Here is a 17,819-nt window from a genome sequence, read left to right on the forward strand (position 1 = left end):
TGAAAGGAATGTTCAGAAACATTAATTTAATTTTAAAAGCAGTCACATGAAGTAGCTGTTTGCTGACCAGGTACAGCAGCGATCAAGGAAGATTCTGATTGCAAAGAAGCTAACTGAATTGGCTGATTGCTCGAAAGAGGGCGATCAGGACTTATGGTTCCCGATGATATCCTTTCAGAAAGTGCATATAGATTGCATAATTCATTTCTCAGTTCTCAATCTGGTATTCTCACGCATATATTTGGCAAACTGCTGAACATTTAATTGTTGGGCAGTGAGAAGAGGGAAAAGCTCTGCTACAAATTCTACTCCATACTGACAAGAATTAAGAAAAAGGACAATGACTCAGATTCCTCTACTATAATCAATGAACGCAAGCTAAAACACGAGTTGGTTAAAAACTATTACCTCTTTACGAATTGAATTTACAATTCCAACCCCAAGGGTTAACATAAGGGTGGGAGCAGAATGGTCAACAGCTTAAAATGTTGAATTGTTTGCAAGATTTCCAGAACAGCATGTTTATCAAGTGTGTGAACAAGATCCCCAAAGCATAAGAGAGCATTGACTATTACCTAACAATAGATACAAATTCCCAGCTTCTGATTAACATCAGCACTTCAACAAAAAGCATGGGTGCATTGTAAATCTCACTGGTACACCTTCTCTTTAGATATTCATATGAACAGATACCAGCTTCATTAAAATTAGTGACATTAAAAGACAGAATAATAATGAAAGAGAACGTAAATGATGAATAAATACAGAAACAAGCATACTGGAGCAACAGTTGTTTTTTAGTGCTAAGTCATTGACATGAGGCAAAATTGAATGTTTCACTGGCTGCAAAGAATAAAATAAAATCAAAAGAGATATAAAGAGAGAACAAGATAATATAGACTGCAGATTTTGGTACATCCCATTCCTGGCAAGTATGCCAGCAAGAATAAAATATCAATACTAAGTAGTATTTGTGGCGCTGCGCCAAACCCCGCCCCCTTTCTTCCCTTTTCTCTCTCTCTCTCTCTCTCTCTTAGTGCTACAATGTGAGCAAAACTAAAAAGGGAATATGATACCAATAATTATGCAAATGCAAGAGTGAAATGCAAAAGTTTACCTACTATCAGCATGTGTGATAATCCAGTTTATACAGTTTTTCTTACATTAAAAAATATCATTAAATTGCTACTAAGCTCCAAAGGGGTACTATCTCAAAATTAAGAGAGGCTTATACAAATGAAAAGGAACTTACTTAATCAGAAGCAATATGCTCATCCAGCAAAATTCTGCACCAAAGACAAATGAAAAAAAACTGGTCCCCTTCTAAGGAGAACAGAAAAAAATTTTTTTTACATAATTTGGACCGCACCCTGAAGCTGCCTACGTACCTCCTTACAATACAAAATGGAGGATCAGGTCCACGTAGTTCTCAAATTCTCCCTAAAAAAATAAAATTGTACATTTCACCACGTGCCCTGTTAAAAACAAATAAATATGTATCAATACCACAACAATATATACCAACTGAACTAATTTCCCATAGGAAAATGAATTAATGAGTTATTTTCAAACATTGTACATCAAAATTGAATGAAAAAATATCTAAGGGAACTTTAAAAATTTTTAATTATTTACAAATAAAACGTAAGTGCTGGAGGATCATGGAATTCTGCACTAGTATGATATGAATTATTGCATTATCTACTAGTACTGCAAATAAAACATGGCAATGACAAAGTGAACATGCAAAGAAAACTTATATTCAGTGAAAAATCACCAGAGATTAATGATGCATGTGATAGATCAACGTGGGACAGGAGAAAAATATCAGAGATTGCCTAGTAGCCAAATCAACTGGTATGCAAATCAGGCCCTAAATCAGTTGCAAATAGACCAGCAAGCACCACTATTCTATTTCAAAAACAGAATGCACATATGCAAACCAACCTGTTGTAATGGCCCGATAATATTCTTGACATCCGAATAGTTTGCTTCGCCTGGAATCCAAGTCTTTTGCCCAGAGGTTCTCTTGATGAAGAAATTATCTCTGCTACGAAATAATAATAAAGAAAGTATTTTCAAATATCTTTTTTAACAAATCATCAATTAATCTTTAAATAATTCTTGAAATTCTTGAAATAATTAATCTTTTCATCTCTGCCACAAAGCCAAAGAAAGATCATTATGAGAAATTAATCAATTAGGAGTAACCATTACCATCCAATGAATCTTTCCAACGATCGATCAACTCGCTCGACATAAAGGGCATGTCTTGCTCTTCTTCAGCCACTCCTCGATGCAATTGCCATGATAAAGATGCGAGCATGGCAACCGCCTACCTTCCGACCCTATCGACAATTTATCCAAGCAAATCGAACACTCCAAACCCGATTCTTCGATTTTGACCGTCTCCAGCCGTTCAACGAACTCGGCACTCGCAGGCTGTGTCTGTGGATCACCATCATCAGTTGCTAACTCTGTCATCATCGAAGCATCATCTTCGTCGCCCATCAAAACCAGTAACGGTAAGTGCAAATCAGGGGAGGACTCGTGGGAACTTGCTCGTTGCCCCAAGAAACCCTCAAGATCTTGAGCGAGAAAATCCTCAAATTCTGGGTTATCCCCAAAGAAAAGAGTAGAGAATAACTCCGACATTTTTCTGAAGCAATGAGCAGAGGCAGAGCAGAGAAATTTATGTATTGGGGAGGGGAGAGGCGGCCAAGATTCATTTCATTCATAATCCCTTGTTTGTTTGGAATCAAACTTAGAATTTTGCAATGAATTAAACTCAATAGATTTCTTTTGATCAATCCTACGTCGGAAAGAAGAAAACGTGACCGTTCAATTGAATTCTTTGTGTCAATTGACCCATTTAATTTTATTTTAAATATTTCTATTAATTACCTACATATTATAATTTTACTAATGGACAAAAAAAAATCACATACTAAAATAATTTTTTTATTTTATTAAAATATTATTATATTTAATAACTAAGCAGAACACATGCGCATGATAATATATATATATATATATATATTATTTTTAATTAAAAAAATTTTAATATTACTATTTAAAATATTAAAATTTTAAAATATTAGTGATAAATTTTAATCAAATAAGTTAATAATTACTCTCAAATTAATGAACTTAATAGTTATAAATTTTTTTTAATGACCATAAATTATTTTTCATATATAATAATAAAAAATCATTTTAAAATAATAAAAATAAAATAAAAATAAAGTAAATTAAAATTTATTAAATGTATAAATAGAAGAGAAAAAACTTTTAAATATTAATTTTTCTTCAAAATAAGTATGAGTCTTAATTTTACTGTAATTGACTTTTTAAATTAAAAATTAGGAACATAATAACGTGTGATAATTATATTTAGTACTTATATTATATCTGTTTAAAAAATAAAGAAAATACTTAATGTTGACTTTCTCTTTTAAAAAATTAAAAATTAATGAAAAAGCATTACCTTTAATAATTCGACATGTTTAAAAAAAATTAATTATTAATTTCTCACAAAAAATTAATTATTAATTTCTCATAAAAATTCAAATATGCTTGATTATAATTTAGAGCAGATATTTTAAAAGAAATTAAACTTTTAGTTATAATAATAATTAGATAATCATTATAATATTAGTTAAATTTTAAAATTAAAAGTTTTGAGTTGTCAAATTATTAGTAATTAAATACTATATTTAATTGTAATAAATATATTTAAAAATATTTTACTTTCCTTTAAATAACTGCCATTAATTTTTTAAATTAAAAAGCAGGAAACTTGTAATGAATGTCAATTATATTTAGTAATCAATATTTTTCTATTATTTAAATTTGAATCAAAATAATTAAGAATCGTACTTAAAAATAAAATTATATAATAATTATATATTACAACTGTTTAAGAAATATAGAAAAATTGTTATTAATAAATTCAATTAAAAATTACTGCTTTTTATAAATATGACAAATTTAATATCCTATCTCTTCTTGAATTTATTTTATAAAATCTGAAAAACATCTTCATTAAAAAGTGAATATGCAATATACATAAATTAGTATATGTGTGTTCATTGAGTATAATTAATAAATTAATATGATTAACTTTTAGTTTTTCCTATATCTAATTAAATTAAAATTTTCTAAATAATAATAATAATAATAATAATAATAATAATAATAATAATAATAATAATAATAATAATAATAATAATAATAATAATAATAATAATAGCTACTTATTATAATATTAAAATGTAATAATTATATAATTTATAACTTACATATACATAATTTGAGAATTAGTAACTTAATCATAATTTATAGAAATTGTATCATTAATTAATTTTCCTAAATAATAATAAAATAATATAACATAATATGATTAATATTAACTAAACTAATAATATTAATTATTTATTAATATACTATAAAAAAATATCAAAAAAAATAATGAAAATCGAATATTAATTTAAATTTATTATTTACCATAACTATGAAAATAAATTTTTATTTCATTTCATTTTTTCATAATTTTTTTTATATAGTATTCAATATATAATTAAAAATATGTCTTTATTAAATGAATACTAAAATAAGATAAATAAAAATAAAATAACATTAAAGTAAATTAAAATTTATTAAATATATAAAAGAGAGAGAGAAAGAAAGCAAAGTATTTAATTCCATGTGATTACTTTCATAGCATAATTTTAAGATATATATAATTCTTAAATATTTTATAATTAAATGAAATAATTAAAAATTTAAGAATCATTAAATGAGAAATTTATAAAATTATTAAAATATGCCTAATATTTTTAATTAGTTAATCATAGAAATTATAATAATAATGATAATAGTAAAAATAATTAATGATAATAGTAATGATAATAATTAATTACATTAATTAATATAATTATTAAATATAACATATATATATATATATATATATATATATATATATATATATATATATATATATATAATAAAGAGTTTTTCCTATATTTAATTAAATTGAGGTTTCTACATAATAATAATAATAATAATAATAATAACTACTTATTATAACATTAAAGTAACAACTAAGTAAATAGTTTGTAACTTATATACACATAATTAAAAAATTTAATAACTTAATCATAATTTAAAAAAAATTATATCATTAATTAATTTTTCTAAATGATAATAAAATAATATAACATAATTAATATTAACTAAAGTAATAATATTAATTATTTATTAATATACTATAAAAAATATAAAAAAATAAAAATTGAATATTGATATAAATTTCCTATTTGCCATAACTATGAAAATAAAATTTTATTTCATTTCATTTTTTCATAATTTATAATATATATATATAATAAGTAAAAATATATCCACTGATTTCTTATTTTAATTTAAAGCATATATTTTAAAGAAAATTAAACTTAATGAAAATTTTTATCATTAATTTCTAAAAAAAATTTAAATATCTTTTGATTCTTAGTCCTAATTTTAAATAGATATTTTAAAGAAAATTAAACATAATTATAGTACTTAATAAATTTTCATTATTTAAATTTGAAAGATCACATTAATTAAGAATTGTATATAGAAAATTAGATTATATAATAATTATATATTGCAACTATTTAGAAAATATAGATAAAATTTAATTTTGATCTTTTTTTTAAATAACCTTTAATAATTAGACAACTTTTAAAACAAATTCAATTATTAATTTCTTATAAATATTCAACTATCGTTGATTCTTAGTTTTAATTTAGAACATATATTTTAAAAAAAATTAAATTTAATTAAAACTATTTAGGAAATATAAATAAAATTTAATGTTAACCTTTCATTTTTTTTTAAATTAAAGATTTTTAAATTTAAAAGTTATATAATAATTATATGTTTCAACTCTTTAGAAAAATACTAAAAAGATTAGGTCTCTAAGGCAGAGTTTTTTTTGTAGTTACCATTCTTTTCTTCTTCTCCTTCAAAATTATATATATAGCAAAATTACCATAAAGAGTGGTAGAAGAAGTGAGAATCCAGAAAGAATCATAATTGGGATTGTCATTTTAAAACAAAACACTAATAAAATGAAGGAGAAGAAGAAAAAAAAAAAAAAAAAATATATATATATATATATATATATATATTCATTTGACTTGGTTACACTCGGTTTTATGCTCTGTTTCTTATTGAGATTATTGATTTTTTTTACTTAATTTCTCTAAAAAGAAAAATATTTCAACTTTATTTTCAAAGAATACGGGAAACCTTCCTTACCAAGAAGATTGTTTTTTTGGGCTTGTTCTTTTACAAGAATATGATCATTATATTCTAATGCCAGTTAAACAAAAACTGCCTTTATTTATTTATTTATTTATTTTTTAATACTATGGGAGGCATGTTTTATTTGTTGAGGTGAATCTGATGATAGATCTTCCTAGTGTTTGATTTGTAAATTTGAGATTGTAGTGCTAATCTAATAATATATTTGTGGTACAACCTCCAAATGAAGACGCATGGCCTGCAGTGATTTCTTTATCTCACTTCAAGTCTGAAGAATCATTACAATTCACAAATGATAGAATTTGGATCACAGATAATAGAATATTATTCTCTTAATTTCTTGTACTCAAGAAATTGAACTTTGATATTAATAAAAAAGAAAATATGTGTATTTAGGCATATTGAAGATCTTTTTTATGTGTATTTAGGTAGTAAAAAGTTAAATTTGGATTATAACTTAAAAATTAAATAAGAAAAAAAATTGCTATAAATAAAATTAATAAAATAAGGTAAGGAAAAAAATTGCTAGTAATAAATTCAATTTAATATAATTGGCATACGTGGGAAGGAGAAAATATTGCTGGCAATAAATTCAATTTAATATTGTCACTTGGCATTGCCACTTAGCATAAGAGAAAATTTGACTACTTTAAATAGTGCAACGTGACATAAATATAATTATTTTAGAATCCTATATTACAGTACCGGGGGAAAACCTATAATTAGTGCATGTGGCAAGGCAATAAATTCAATTTAATATTGCCATTTGGCATATTACAACTTCAGAAAATATAAAAAAATAATTATTAATAAATGTAATTAAAAATTACTAATTGGTATATATATGATAGGTTTAAAATCTTACCTCCTCTTAAATTTGTTTTATAAAAATATGTACCACTTTTTTATCAGAAAGTGGAAATACAACACATATAAAATTAATATATGTTTTTATTAGGTAAAATTAATAAATTAAATCAATTAATTCTTAATTTTTCCTTTCTCTAATTAAATTGAACTTTTCACGTATTTATAATGATAATAATAATAATGATAACAATAATAATAATAGTTATTTATTATAGTATTAAAATATAATAATTAAATAATTTGTAACTTATATATGCATAATTAAAAAATTAATAACTTAATAATAATTTAAAGAAATTATATAATTAATTAATAAAAAATAAAACTTCAAGTGAAGGCAGGTGTACATATATATATATATAAATTTTCTAAATAATAATAAAACAATATAATATAATTAATACTAATATTAGTTATTTATTAATTATACTATAAAGAATATAAAAAAAATTAAATTGAATATTAACATATATAAATTTCTTATTTTTCATTACTATGAAATAAAATTTTATTTCATTTTTTCATAATTTATTATATATACATAACATTCAATATATAATTAAAAATATATTTTTGTTAAATATGTGTTAAAATAAAATAAAATCAAGGTAAATTAAAATTTGTTAAATATATAAAAAAGAGAGAGATGACAAATTTTTTAACTCCATGTGATAAGAGGACAAAATATTTAACTCTATGTGATAATTTTTATAGTATAATTCTAAATTATTTTATTAATTTTAAGATGTATAATTCTTAAATTTTTATAATTAAATGAAAAAATAAAAAAGTTAAGAATCTTTAAATGAAAATTTATAAATTTTTAAAATATATCTGCTATTTTTAATTAGTTTATCATAAAAATTATGATAATAATGGTAATAGTAAAAATACTTAAAAGGAAATTAGAATTAAATAAAAAAATGAAATTAAATACTTAATATAAAAAATAATAATTACTTACATTAATTATTATAATTGTAAAATATAATAATTTTTATATAGTAAATGCCACGTGACAACACTAAAATTTAGAGTTCCACGTGGCAATAGTAAGAGAAAATCTCATTGCTTTATATATATATATATATATATATATATATATATATAAAGTAATATAATTGGTATATGTGGCAATGCAATAAATTCAATTTAATATTGCCATTTGGCATAAATGTATTGGTTTTAGAATCTTATGTGCCACCCCAGGAGAAAACTTAACTATTTTAAATATTGCCATGTGGCATAAATATGAAGATTTTAGAATCTTACATGACAGCGCCAGGGGAAAACCTATCTGCTCTGCCATGTAAGATTCCAAAATCTTCATATTTATGCCACATGACAATATTTAAAATAGTCAAGTTTTCTTCTGGGCTGGCACATAAGATTCTAAAACAATACATTTATGCCAAATGGCAATATTAAATTGAATTTATTACATTGCCACATATACCAATTATATTACTTTATATATATATATATATATATATATATATATATATATATATATATATATATATAGATTTCAGACTTAAACCTTGTTTGGTATTGAGTTTCAGAGGCTAAAACTGTTTTTCTGAATAAAAGTAACATTTTAGATATTGTTGAGAAAATCAGTTTGGAAAAAACTGTTTTGTTATTTTATTGTTCTTATGACTAAAACTGATCAAATTTAATTTTTAATTATTTTTTAACACTCTCTAACTAGTATATTTAAAATGTGATTTTCTCAACAGCAGTTTTAACACCAATGCCAAACAGGCCCTTAGTGTTTGACAAACGTACAATTGGCATTTGCATTAATAATTATTTTAAAATTAACAAGTGAAAATTTTATTATATCCATTAATTTATTTGCTTATAAAATTAATGTTCATGCCACATATTATAATTGTAAGTATTTAAAAAGTATTTCTGCAATAAAAATTATGAAAACTCAATTTTATAATCGAATTAGAAATCAATCATTGAATAATTATTTAATTATATATGTTAAAAGATGTCTTTGACAGTATTGATAATGAAGTAATAAAATACACTTTCAAAAAATTAAAACTCAATGAGAAAAAGTGTAAATTTATATTATATGGATATTTTATTACTTTATAAATTTTTTTTTTCTACTCAATTTTCATTATATATAAAAAATTTACATATATTATTATTTCTTCTCCCAAGAAATAATTTATTATTGTATACATTATTTTCTTTTTCTTTAAATTAAATAAAATAATTTTTTTACCCCACTGACTCGTTTTCCTTGCTCCGTACCTACTTGCAAATAATTTATATTTCAAAAAAAGTCAATATAATGTTCCAATATCATAATTTTTTTTTAGGAAAAAAATTATGCAACTAATAGTAAATGAAATATGAGGTAAACCATATTCAAAAAAAGAAAAAAGAAAAAAAATAACAAACAGTTTAACATTAAAAAAAATCAAAGTTCAACTAAGTTAATAGATTTAATAAGATAAATATGGAGTATAAATAGTAATTGATTTTAACTTTACTTCATAATTGAACAACATATAATGGAAAATAACTCTTAACCTTTCTTGAATATTTTGTTAGACAATGGCATTGTTTGCAATATTAGCTTTTCTAGTAGCTATTAGTTATTTTAGTAGTTGTCCACTGTTTTACTAACTGTTAACTATTAGATATTAGTCGTTAGTAGTTAGTTATTTATGTAGTGATTTAAAGTAGAAGTATTCGATAAAAATAAATGTTGGATTAGCGGTGTTGAACCTAAGTCAAAATGCTTCCTCAACCTTGTTAGGAGGGATAACTTTTCTTAAACTACTCTCTTAATTTATATGACATTAATATAAACATTATGCCACGAAAAAATATAAATAAAAAATATAGTGTTTTGACTAAGGTCAAGACACTAAACATTATGTTAAAAGCTGTTGCTGAGTAGGGCCAATACAAAATAAATAATATATATAATATAGGCATGTCATTTACAGAAATTCCCCAAAACGTATGCCAACATATTCCTTTACATACCCATAAACAAATTTAACTGTTGGATGGCAAAACTCTATGTCATAAGCTTAATTCCAGGATAAGTTGTTTATTAGAATCCTAATGATCATTGAATATCTTTGGCTTATATAGCACTTTGTTGCAATTTGAAGTCTTGGACTTAAAAAATTCCAGGAAAAGTTAGACTTTCGGTAACCGAAAGTCCCCTCGGCAGCAGGTGTATAAATAGCCATTTCAATTCAAATTTCAAAGAAAAAGTGAATTTTCCTCTCTCTTTCAAACTCTTTGCATGCAAAAGAATTTTTGAAGAAATTTCTTGGATTTGAAGCTTGAATAGTTGATCCTAGTTGGGGAGTTCAAAAGTTCAAGAATTTTTAAAAAGTTTACTCAAACCTCCCTCTCACTCTTGGTTCCAAGAGAGAAAGATATTTTCTCATTTTCAATTGAATTTTTCTATATGTTTTTAATATACATGCATGGGTAAAAGAATGTAGTTTTAATTGCATGTGTATTCTAAGAAGTTTTTGAACTTGGTAAGGTTAAGGATAATTATTGCATGTTAGGGTTCTGGTAACCTTGCTGCAATTAACTATTTTGTTATGAGTTTTGTTTAAGTTTCATATGTGTATAGGCTTAAACTAGCTAGTTTTTCCTAGATGCAATGAAGTGATATATGTTAATATTTTGTCGAGTTAATTGGATATGTTGATCCTTATTGTTTTCCTTGAATCAAGTTAGAAAGAATCTTGAATTCTTGTTGTTGATGGATGCATGTAGCATCGAAGGATGCATCTAAGTTCATAGATGCCCTAGAAATGTAGTTTTATAATTTGATTGTGTTTTGAAGTCTTGAGGTTGATTTTTGAGTTATTTGGGCAAGGTTTTCTATAGGCTTACAATTTGAGAATTCTAAAAATTTCTAAGTTTGGCTGCTAAAAACCATTTTTCTAATAGTTGAAGTGGCTGTAGTTTCTCGAGAAAGTCTGAAAATTTTCAAGTTTGGCAATCAAAGTCCCATACTTTGGCAGTCACAGTCACTATTGGACAAAAAGGGCATTTAAGGTTCAGAGCTTCGGTGGTCGAAGTTGGTTCTGCCAGCCTTATTTACCTTTTTATTTTAAGGCTCCAAAACCTATTTTAATGACCCAAAATTATCAAAACTAAAGATTTAAGGATCTGTATATGTTTTTAGAAAGTGTTGTATATAGAATTTATATGTTTGTTGATTCATCACTTGATTAGAATTAGTGATCAATGTCTACGGAAGTTAGGCCCTACGTCAGTTTGATGTCAGAACACCTAAGGATCACGTGTAACACCCCTCACCCATCTACAGTATAACCGAATAAGGTGTGTCACACAGAGTGCCGGAGCACTTGATTTTATCTGATTTCATTATAGTTCTTGATTTACTTGTTCAAAAACTTTATCTGAGGTTTAGGCTATTTTTACTGTTTATCAAAATCTGACTAATTTGGAAATTTTAAAAATTTGAACGACAATCTGGCAGAGTGCTAGCTGTAATTTGGACTAACAGTTCTTCTGAACCTGCCAAAAACAAATTCAATATATACTCAATTTCATAACTCAGATTATCTCAAGGCATTCTCAACATTTTCTCAAACTCAGATTCAGTATCAAAATTTCTCAAACTCAATTTCATTCAGAATCATTATGATTAGATAATCAACTCAAATATCAGAATTCTTATATTTCATTAACTTATATAATTTGTCAACTAAATTACATAAGTTTGTCAAGTACAGGATATACAAATAATTTACAATATACTTAGAATGAACAAAATACCTAACATGTGTAATTATGAGTCCTATCTACATGCATTGCTGAGGAGGTGACAACCTAGAACTCTTCTGACACTTCTACAGATCTGGACTCTAAAAATTTCAGTCGACAGTCTACTGGTTTTACCTTCAGTACCTGCGCGAGGAAGCAATTCCATCGTACTAAGCATTTCTGCTTAGCGGTGCAATAGTATAACAAGAAATAATATATACAAATAAAGAAAGGATAAAGCATAATTTAAATATTGAATAATCAATTTGATTTACTGGAATGTTTCTAATATTAACCATCTTATATACTAGTTTGTTCCTCTTTGGAAGTGCTAAATTTATAACCTTTCAGTAATACTATCCAGTATACAAATTATTCTAACTGTATTGTATTTTAAGTCTCTACGGTTTTGCAAATTATATTTTTTTTTTGTTTCTATTGCTAATCTCTTTTACTCATTTCATTCAATACTTAATTTTATTGTACTGAAATTTCATTATACTTAACTTAACTTAACTGCCTGAATTGAATAATGTTTTAATTGACTGCCCGTGTAGCCTATACATTGACCAGACTGGATAAATGAATATACTAGCACTGGGTACCTAGTACCTCAGGCCGTCACACCATCAGTCACAAAGTATCTCCCGGTATGCAAACAGTGTAGCTAAAAAGCCATATAATCAATCAGGCATTAAGCCGAGTATAATAATACAATCTGTATAGCCATAAGCTATTAAAATCATAGTATGGCATAATAAGCCAGAAAACACAGTATGACGTGAAGCCATTTACAGAACAGCTGTTAGAATCCTATTGGCATGCCAACCTATCCAAACTAGTCAACTAGGCAAACTAGGGCATATTACAAGATTAAATATTTTTTTTAGGGTTTACTGGTCATTATACAATTCATTGGTCAATAAAAATGTTGACCTTTTCATACATCATGCATAAGTTGATTCTAGTATCAACATGTCACAATTCGCATTTCAATATGCTACCAGTATAGTGCAATTTACAATTCTCACAAGTTGGCATTTATTGCTAAATTACTTCAAAGCTTCATTGTATGTTAATGTCAAATTTTCAGTTTTAGTGTGCTAGATTGGTCTACCTTAATGTCCTATTTCTCTTGGTTTTTAGCTTTTGGTCAAAGAAGCAAAATTGTAGCTCTATGTCTTATTGAACTTTTGGCACAAATTTCAAGTCATTCTGAGTTGTATAGACCAAGATATGGTCAATTTACTAAAACTGGACAGATTGCATCTTTAGTGCAAAATTTGATCAATTTTAAGTCAAATTCAGTTCTGGCAGTTTTGGTACCCTAACTTGGGCAGGCAATTTGACTTGGTTCTGATTATTTCTGGGCTTTGGTGTCTTCATAAGAATTGTAGCTCTATGTCTAAGCTTTCCATGGTATAAATTTCAGGTCATTTGGATCTATTTTGAGTGAGTTATGGTTATTTTAGTGACTACTATTCATATAGTCAAATTCTGGGTTGCAATGGTTCTGGACAGTTTTGTTACCTCAACTTGTGCAAGCAATTTGACTTAGTAAATGACATTTCTGGGTTCTGTGATCTTCACCAAAGTTGTAGCTCTATGTCTAAGCTTTCCATCTATATAAAATTCAGGTCATTTGGAGTTGTGTAGACCAAGATATGATCATTTTACTATGGCTGGTTTAGTTGCACTTATATTGCACAATTAGGTCATTTTTAAGTCAAAGTCAATTTGGCCAGTTTTTGTAACCTAACTTGGGCAATCAATTTGACTTGCTTAATGGCATTTCTAGGCTTGGTGGTCTCTACCAAAGTTGTAGCCCTATGTCTAAGTTTTCCATTGATATAAATTTCAAGTCATTTGGACCTGTTTTAAGTGAGTTATGGCCAAAATACTAGCTATTGTTCAAATTGTTAGTTTTCAGGTTTGCAAGGTTGCAAATCCAGATTTGGTCATTTCTTTAGGTCATTTCTAGACAGAATTTTAGCATAACTTCTACATGAAAATTGGTCCATTACAAGTCTAATTTTACCTCCAATTGGCCTCATACCAATTGGGGTCACACATTTTTATTTATGGCTCAATTTATCTACTGTTTTCAACACAACACAACCTACACATGAAATAACACTTCCAATTGTCATTCCTCCTCCTCCCAAAACTACAATTCTGAATTCAAGACACTTCTATATCATTCATCACATCTCAATTTTGTCAATTTGGGCAGTATATACAAATCCTCAACACACCAAATACAAACCTAATTCACAAAGTCAACATTAACATAATATCTACATAAAAACACCCAACAATTACATATAATTCCAACAATAATTTACATACACTTCCATTAATCCCTTAGTACCATAATTCATCAAGTAAATTCATGAAATCAAGCACTCTTCATTGAACCTCAAGGCTGCCAAAAAATCACCATTGGCCAAAGTCTTCCACAATTTCTTTCAAACCCCAATTCTAAAGCTCATTCACACATACACATGGAATTAGTTCACTAACAGATCAAATTACTTTAATTAACCTTAATTCCCATCAAATTTATGTAAGAATAAACCACTTACCTTTCACTTCTATGGCTGTCCAAAATTGAATATATCAATAACTCATCAAATCCTTCAAATTTCTTCACCATTCAACTTATCTCAATCTTAATACAAACTTTAATGAAGCAAGGGATGCAAAATTAGCACTAACCTTTTATGGAGCTTGATCAAACTTCATCAAATGCTACCCTTTTTGCTCCCTATGTGTTGCTCATGATGTGTAGAACAACTTTAGTGAAGAAACTTATAGGAAAAAAATGGCTTGATCATGAGTTGATGAAGCTTGCTTCATGGACGTCCATGGAGGAACCTTGAGAACTTCAAATCGGCCATGGGAGAGGAAGGTTGAAGAAATGAAATAGTTAGTGGAGAAATCTGTCCACTATGGCCCTTTTATACCCCATTATCTTTAGGTTAAATAATATATATTATACTCCACTAACCTTAGGTTAATTAGTTTAATAATCCACTTTTAATTATTCCAAATTATACCACTCATTTTTCCTTAATTGCATTTCATGTATAATTTCATTTTTCATGTAATTTTCAAAATTTAATACTACATATTTTTAATGGACATTTAGGTCAAAAGTCAACTCTAGGTGTCAATTGACCAAATGCCCCTCTTCGGGTTGTATTTCAAATTTTTCGATACTATCGATTTACTCCTTGTACCACCGATTTCTTTAATTTTCGTTTTTCATTTATATTGACTTACTAAATTTTCTTTGACATTTTCAATGTCAATTACACCTCAGTAGACCTTTAATTAGGTCCCGAAAATATTTTCCCGAGTTCCCCGCGGTCTAAGGCTAGTCAACGGTCCTCGTCGTAACTTCCCAGTGCAGTCACCCATCACTACGAGTTCGGCTTGTTTAACTTATTCACATTTTATCTCTTTTATTTTTCCTTAATTTTTCTCATCACATATTTCATTATTTTATGCTTTCTCACTATCAATTAAGTGTAGTTCCAGACATTCCGACTTTCCGGGGTAGGCATTAGCCGTCGGAACAGTAGGACGTACAAACTACGAAAATGAGGATGTTACATCACGCATAAAGTTAAGGCCTACCTGCCAGACCTAGGGGGGGTAAGTATAATTGAATAAGCTCGACAAGAAGTAAGTATAAACTGCATAATTTAATTTCAACTGCATTTTTATTACTATAATTTCTACTTAAGCCTAATCATGCATCATGAAATGCATTGATATTAGAATGTGACGCACTAGAAATTTGTGTCTGAAACTATCACAAAAGTTAATTTTGTGCAAGGAAGTTAGAATTTTCAAAAGAAAAATTCTAAAAATAAGAGAAAGTTTTCTAAAGCAACAGGCAACAGTACTAGTTATGGCAGTAATAACAAATCAAAGAAAGGAAGAACATGTTACAATTGTGGCATGAATGGGCATTACAAATGTGAATGCAAGTTTCTAAAGAAACATAAGAAAGAAGATATAAATAATAGTGCTTAGAATGTCAATAAAGCAAATATAGTTGAACAAACTACTGAATTGATTGCAATGATATCAGATTTGAATATTGGAATGGTAACAGAACTCAATATGGCTACAACAACCAAATCCAAAGATTGATGGTATGATTCTAGGGCTACTGTTTATGTTTATAATGACAAGACTCAATTTAAAAATTATGAAGAAGTTGTGGATGGGCAGAAAGTTCGAATGTGCAATTATGATTCCACTAAAGTGTTGGGAAAAGGAAGTTTTGAATTAAACTTCAGTTCTGGAAAGAAGTTCTTATTAGTAAATGTACTGTATGTACTAGAAATAAGGAAAAATCTTGTGTCTGCTAGTCTGTTGTGTAAGAAAGGTTATAAGGCTGTTTTGGAGTCTGATAAAATAATTGTGTCCATAAATAAACTATTTGTGGGAAAAGATTACTCTTGTGATGAAATGTTTAAACTCAGTATTAATAATAATATGAATATTTCTGTTTATACTATTGAGTTATCTTTATTTTTGTGGCATGATCATTTAGCACATATTAGTTTTAGTCTTTAAAATTTATGGCTAAACATGGTTTAATTTCATATATAGATGATCCTGTGAAATTTGTATACAAGCAAAAATAATTAAGAAATCTTTTCCAAAAGTTGAAAGCTCTTCTAAATTATTAGAACTTGTGCATTTTGATAATTGTGAATTAAATGAAATATTGACTAAAGAAGGAAATATGTATTTTATAACTTTCATAGATGATTTCTCCAAATATACTTATGTTTATTTAATGAAAAATAAAGATCAAGCATTCCAAATCTTTCATATTTATAAATCTAAAGTTGAGAATCAAAAAGAAAAAAAGATCTAAATTTTGAGAAGTGACAGAAGTGGTGAGTAATTTTCCATTGAATTTTCTTCATTTTGTGAAGAAAATGGAATTATACATCAAATCAATGCACCATATACACCATAACAAAATGGGTTGGCAAAAAGAAACAATAGAACCTTAGTGGATATGCTTAATTCTATATTTGTGAATTCTAATTTGTCAACAAACTTGTGGGGAGAAGCTTTACTTACTGCTTATCACTTATATAATAGAATTCTCTCTAGAAAATTTAAGGTTTCTCTATATGAATTATCGAAAAATGAAAGACATAACTTGAGCTATCTAAGAGTATAGGGTTGTTTAGCATTGTTTAGCATATTATAGAGTTCCAAAACCTAAAAGGACTAAATTAAGTCCTAGAGCTTTGAAAGGAGTTTTTGTTGGTTATGCCAAAAATTCTAAAGCTTATAGAATTTTGAATTTAGACTTTAATGTAATTATAGAATCTAAAGATGTTGAATTTATTGAAAATAAATTTCATAATGATTCTATACATGAGCCCATGAATAATTCAAGTCAAGGCAATAATTCTAGGATTGATGTTAATTTTGAATCAGCTTCTAGCAACAAAAGAAAGTTAGATTCTTCAAATGAAATTAGAAGAAGTCAACGTGTTAAAAAAGAAAAGAATTTACATCCAAATTTTATATCTTCTCAAGCTATTGTCTTTCTAGTAGAAGGCAATAGGTCAGTTGTACTTAATAAAATACCAATTTTGTTAAATGTAGAAGATGATCCTAAAACGTTCCAAGAGGCAATGACTTCAAGGAATGTGGCTTTTTGGAAAGAGGCAATCAATGATGAAATGTATTCATTATTATTTAATAATACATGGGTTCTAGTTGGTTTGCCACCTGGTTCCAAATCAATAGGATGTAAATGGGTTTTGTAACACCCCCCGTTGTATAGCCTGGTATATTTCACT

The 17,819-nt window shown here is 26.7% G+C and overlaps 1 long non-coding RNA gene across 1 annotated transcript; it reads right to left on the reverse strand.

The window, feature by feature from the left end:
* On the reverse strand, positions 1-2,840 carry LOC110651982 (uncharacterized). The gene is made up of 6 exons (XR_002494296.2): positions 2,218-2,840; positions 1,948-2,050; positions 1,253-1,475; positions 780-843; positions 409-696; positions 1-315 (listed from the first exon to the last, which is right to left on the reverse strand). It is a non-coding gene; the product is annotated as an uncharacterized LOC110651982 (long non-coding RNA).
* Between the last annotated feature and the right edge of the window lie 14,979 nt (positions 2,841-17,819).

Source organism: Hevea brasiliensis, chromosome 12 (assembly GCF_030052815.1).
Source record: "Hevea brasiliensis isolate MT/VB/25A 57/8 chromosome 12, ASM3005281v1, whole genome shotgun sequence".
Lineage (NCBI taxonomy): Eukaryota > Viridiplantae > Streptophyta > Magnoliopsida > Malpighiales > Euphorbiaceae > Hevea > Hevea brasiliensis.